A 6000-nucleotide genomic window follows, 5' to 3' on the forward strand; every position below is an offset into this window, starting at 1 on the left:
AATTCGTGACTTTACGTTTCCTACTAACTGTAAGTTTGCGTTACAGTTACTTTGAGCTTCGACAACAGTTGAGAACAGCGAGTTGTAAAAATTGTGCAGTTTTGACCTAAAAACTTTGATTAGGAGATTTTTGGCCAAAATTGTGCCTCTGATGTATTTACTCGTACTACTGTTAGTTATTGGCGAAGAAAATAGCTAGTATTAGTTGAACTTGAAGTTACGTACACACAGTTCTAAATCAGATGACAGACTTGTTTCTTTTTTCTTTCAATTCTTTGAAGGCAGTCGGGTTTTTGTTTTTTTTTTTAGTTTCATGTTTTTTTACTTATTTATTTATGTATTTTTTATTATAAGTCGGCGTTTCCTATTCAGAAAATAACTTACGAGAAGTCCCATATAACTGTGTCATTTTTCTTAAGTTTTTCACCTATGATGATTTGTAAAAAACTTACTCAATGTTTACTTCATATTTTCCATGTCAAAAGATGACCTTAGTCGTTAGTATATTATACCAAATCATGTAACACTAACCTATTATATTATATGACTTTAATGATGATGTCAACAATGTGAACTAGGAATTTCAAAATGGCATACCGGTCTTATTATATGAGCAATTAAAAATATTCTTCCACAATTGTTGTGATATTAAAAATTATTTCAGCAGGTAATTAAAGTTTTTTATGCTAATATAATTATGATATAGATTATAAACTTCTTTTGTTTGTGTGTTTTGTTACTATAGGGACCTAGCTACTCTTTCTCTTTCTCTATACCTACTCGTAACTACTACAGTTAATTTAAAAAATGAAACGAAATGATTTATTTGCAATATAAAGCTTAGAGCGCGTAAACATTACAATATGGATGTTGACACCACACCACCAATCAATTGACGCACTTTTTATGAGCTGTCAAAACACAATTCTCCCATAGAGTTTGAATGGAAATAGCAATTTATGACGTCACTTGTTCGCACACTCAATCAACTATTTATTTGTTTTAAAGCAATAGAAATCTAATTTTGCAGTTAATCGAAAATTAATCTGGTTTTCAGGGCTAAAATAAAATGTTTTTTCGCTTTTTTAATGGTGTCAACATCCCTTTTGTAATTTAAAGTGAGAATAAAAAAAAGTGCGCCATCATTTGCTTGAATTAGCATGCATAATATTAAATGTCTAATTTTGGTTATTTTTAAATTTACAATACAAATTGTTATTTACGTAGAAAAATTATAGCGTTTAATCATTAGGAATGTCATTATTAATCATCATCATTGGCATACGAGTATAAATTTTAAAATTAGTGAAAGAGTTTTAAATAATATTGAGATCCGTCCATTATTAATGAATTACAATTTTATAATTAAAAAGTTTAGTTATAATTCCTTCATTTGTATGAAATCGTCAGTGCGCGAGATCGACCCGCACTGGGTCTGTTTGTTGTCGAATGGACCATTACGCTCCGTTTCCATCAGGGAGGTGCGAGGATGTGTCACGAGGATTGTGTTTTTCATGAACCAATAGGAACGCTTCATTTACCTCGCCTCGCTCCGCTCAGCTGTTTCCACTAGAGAAGTGCTGTGCGATGATGTAAATGAAGCGTTTCTCGCACATCTTTGGTGGAAACGCATCTTTAGAAATTGGTATTTTCACAGCCATTTTCTGGGGAAAGCCAACACTTCAATACTCAACACTTAATTATTTTCGTAAAGCGGAGAGCGAATTTACTACAATTTAATCTAGATAAGATAAAATTGGAGCACTATTTTTCAATTCAAGTATCATTTTACTAGAAAGTTCAGTTATTCGGAGCTTGTAGGATGAAGGATGGTTGGCTTCAAAAAATAGTTGATGGAAAACTTTTAATTGCCAATTTAGACCTACAATTCACAAACGGAGTTTCGTAGGTTTTCTCTACCTAAGACTAAAGTAAAATACCTAAAATAAACAATCATACCAACGAATACCACAATAGAACGAAGGTGAAGTACTTAGCAAATTATATCTTATATAAAACAAGTACCTACTACATAATTTTTTTTTATTCGACTGGATGGCAAACGAGCAATTTAATGCTTTCTTAGTATAATATTACTACCTTATCATTATCTGCATGTTGAATAGTTGCGTGCGCCATTAGGTCTGGCATTTGAATTAAAATTCCGGGATTTTTTTCTAAATATGGTATTGTATTGTAAAACTCTTTGTTGTACATAAATACACACGAAAATATCAGTGAACATGAGAAAGAAATGTACAAAGGCGAACTCATCCCTTGAACGGATCTCTTCCAGTTAACCTTTGAATGTTTGCGGGATTTTTCAAAATCGTGTTCTTCATTTAATTTGTATGAAGAAAGCTCGTACAAAATTTCTTGTCTCCAGTTGATTTTACACGCGTGCGTTCTTATCCCGTAGGAATATCGAGATAAAATTTAATCTTTATTATTCCCAAGATCGAGCTATATATATTTATAACTAAAACACACACGTAAACACACAAAATTTCGTATATATAAAATTTGGAGGATAGTAAAAACAAGCGGAACTAATCAAACAGGCAAGTATAATAGTCAATTTTTCTCTTAATTTACTGCCTTGGAAATATCTCGTATAAAAACTTAACTCTATTTTCTCTATTTTTGCCGCAAAAGCTTTTCTGCCAGCTTTTGCCCGTGAGCCTAAGCTTATCCGCAAAAGTCATTAAGTTTATGCCTTAAAACATTTTTTTCTTAAGTCCAATTTATATTTATGTTTTCATTCATACGTGAGGTCATTGAACTAAACAGGTTGCGAATCCGACCATGTGAGATGACAGGAGCTGCCTGTACATTAATGAGGTATTTTAAACAAATATGCTAATTAGAACGAGATTTTTAGCATTAAAATAATATTTAGGAGGTGCTTGGAGTTTTTTTTTTCATCTTTATAAATATGTAGCTGTAGTTTGTGTCAATTGACGCAAATTAAGTTTACAAATTTATTTTAGCACGAAATTCAATTAGGTAGAAACCTTAAAAGTCTAAGTATGTAAGTTTAAACATTGTCGAAACAATATGTGAAAATATACATTAAATATAATATAATATAAATTCCCTCTTGTAAATACACAAGAGACGTCTATAATATGAACGTTAGCAAAATACATTCACCCTCAGTGAATACAAAAGCTAAAACAAAACGTGTAAGTCTTACAGTAAGTACTAACTTTTTTTTTATTCCGCAGAGTCAACGCACGAACCTCAGAACTCGCGTAAAAAGCTTGCACGAGCGTGCATTTGCGGGTAACGCGCGTATAAACAGCGCCGAGCGAAGCTTTCCTCCCTTTATTACACAAAAATACCTACAGGAAAACTTGTAATAAACACTGGCTGAAACAGAGGAGAAACTTACCAAAAAAAACAGCAAACTGGCAGGCAAATTTACAAAAACATTTCCGATTCCAAATTTAAAACGTCACGAGTAATCCGTTGTTCCACGTTCGAAATCGTAACTTCTTTTTGAACTGTTGCTTCAGACGCGACGCGGGCTTCTGCTAGTAAAGGCGGCACCACACTGCGAGAGCGGTGAGCTGCGTCGGTGCCCCCTCCGAGTGTCACTCCACTTTCGGTCCTCTCCCTCGAGTGCAACCGATTTATCACCGGCGCTAACTCCGGACCCGGGAAGGTTTGACACTTTGTTTTAATCCGTCAAGGTTTGCATGATACGATGCTGGCCGGAAACAATCTCTTCAGGGCTTGAAATAACTCTATAGCCCATGTATTAACTATTTATGATTTTATAATTATTTCAGAAAAGTTTACTGCCTGGTTTTTCTTTTTTCAAGTATACTTATTATTACCGCTGTGTTGGGGGTAAAAGAGAACAATAAAGTAATATATTTCGCGTTTATTTCAATAAGTACCCGACTGGGTACCAACTACCAACCATCCGTGAAATTTCGGTTTTCCAAGAATAAAAAATCATCGTGATAAAAAAACTACTATTATACTACAATTTATGTATAATTATTACAAATACAAATAAACCTAATTAAATAATCCGAAAGCTTAATAGCGCTTAATTACAGTGAAATCAGTCCTTGCACTATAGTTACGACTGATTAAAATTCGATTGCAATTTTACTACTGGGTTTAATATCTTTTTACATACCTACTACATATTTACAGTTTGTAAATATATATGCGCGTCCGTGCAAGTTTGTGTGTTACTGCTTCGTGCAAAAAACGAATTTGGATGAAATTCTGTTTGAAAAGATGTTTCTTGGACAATTGGACCACTTATAAAAATTAATATGGTTATTATGGGTATGTGTTAGAATCCCCAGCAATTTGTATGGAAACACCTTTTTCAATTACCCTTTTGTTAGGTGACTTTTCATTTTAATTCTCCAAGGCGTAGCAGACCGGAAGATTTAATATTAATTTCAGCTTGATATCTCCACGCGTTCCTTATTGGGCCACACACATCGCGATAAAAATTATTGCGATAAAACTTCGTCTTCGGCCTACGGCATTGTGTATGGCTGCATTGCAAGCAAAGAAATATCGATAGTTTATATGCGCCTTTGATGTGCGCGAGTTTACCGACAGTGGGGCGAAGTGTCTGCGGCTTCGCCCGAAGTGCCGAAGTATTCGCGAATATTCGGCAACACACATCGTGATAAAGCGAATGTTCTTATGTCTTCACAGACGAACGGACGGACAACAAAGTGATCCTATAAGGGTTCCGGTTAACCGACTGAGGTACAGAACCCTAAAAATCAATAAAACCGGTTCTTTGCCCACTAACCGTAGAAAAATCACAAAGAATTAACTTTTACTTAGGTCACAATCAAATTGTTTGGCTGTCGCACAATAGTCCAGTCAACAAAAAAAAATTCTTGTGTTAGCTTAGTTAAATACTACACAATTTCACAAATTATGAATTATTGTGACCATCCCCATACAAAGAAACATGTATTGATTGGACTACGACGGAAATCAGACTAATTAGGTATGTAGCAGTTTCCGTGTTGCTACAGAAGAACAATACAAACACGACCTTTGTGAATTTTCTTTTCTTTTGCTCTGTTTTTTGCTAGATTAAAGATATGTTTATAAAGTAAATTCATCATCATCATCATCATCCCAGCCTATATACGTCCCACTGCTGGGCACAGGCCTCCTCCCAAACCAGAGGCTTGGGCCATAGTTCCCACGCGGGCCACGTGCGGATTGGGAACTTCACACACACCATTGAATTGCTTCGCAGATTGTGCAGGTTTCCTCACGATGTTTTCCTTCACCGCACAGCTCGTGGTAAATTTCTAATGTAATTCCGCACATAAATTTCGAAAAAATCAGAGGTGCGACCGGGGTCGAACCCACGACCCTCTGCTTGAGAGGCATAGGTCAAACCACTAGGCCACCACGGCTTTTAAAAGTAAATTAGATCAGCCGTTTATAAAAGATTTAAAACTAGTAAATAAATTAAGTAAAAATAGTTTGTTTTTAAAGCAAGGAAAACAAGCGGAGCAAACGGATAATAAACAAGTGCTTCGTAGCGAAATGCAATAACGGAACCTATTTTCGTTCTCTCTGTCTATGCGTAAGTCAATAGCGATATATCTACTAGAAACTAGAAAAATCAACAGAAATTCGCAAGTGTCTTCTTTAATTGCACTATTGTTGTCATTCAAGCACTAGCAACACTATATTCTAACACACGCATATTCTACCATACTCAATTCTACCACACTCATCTTCTAGCACACTCCTTAGCACTTATGCCCTAGCACGCGCGATCGCTCAGTAACAGCAATTAACAAGAAATAATCGTCCGGTCGAGTACCGTAGGTCAAGAGCGCCGGCACGATAGTTTGCGAACAGCGGGCTCACTTGTAAAACTGATTGTCGAAGTTATCAAGTGTTTTTAAATCGGGCGTTTTGAAGATCGGGTAGGTTTTATTTTTATTGTGTTTCTACCGTGGCCGATGGAGCAGCAAGCAAGACGTGCTT

At 35.4% G+C, this 6000-nt stretch overlaps 1 protein-coding gene across 2 annotated transcripts in view; it reads right to left on the bottom strand.

The window, feature by feature from the left end:
* Nucleotides 1-6000, bottom strand: part of LOC141436371 (uncharacterized) — a 143322-nt gene that overhangs the window by 126759 nt on the left and 10563 nt on the right. The window contains exon 1 of one of the 2 annotated variants that reach the window (XM_074099309.1): nucleotides 3395-3583. The exons of the other annotated variant lie outside the window; for it this stretch is intronic. The gene's annotated coding sequence lies outside the window, so the exon portion shown is untranslated. Of the gene's footprint in view, nucleotides 1-3394; nucleotides 3584-6000 lie in introns of those variants that run through there. 2 annotated transcript variants of the gene reach the window in all.

This window comes from Choristoneura fumiferana, chromosome 16 (assembly GCF_025370935.1).
Source record: "Choristoneura fumiferana chromosome 16, NRCan_CFum_1, whole genome shotgun sequence".
Lineage (NCBI taxonomy): Eukaryota > Metazoa > Arthropoda > Insecta > Lepidoptera > Tortricidae > Choristoneura > Choristoneura fumiferana.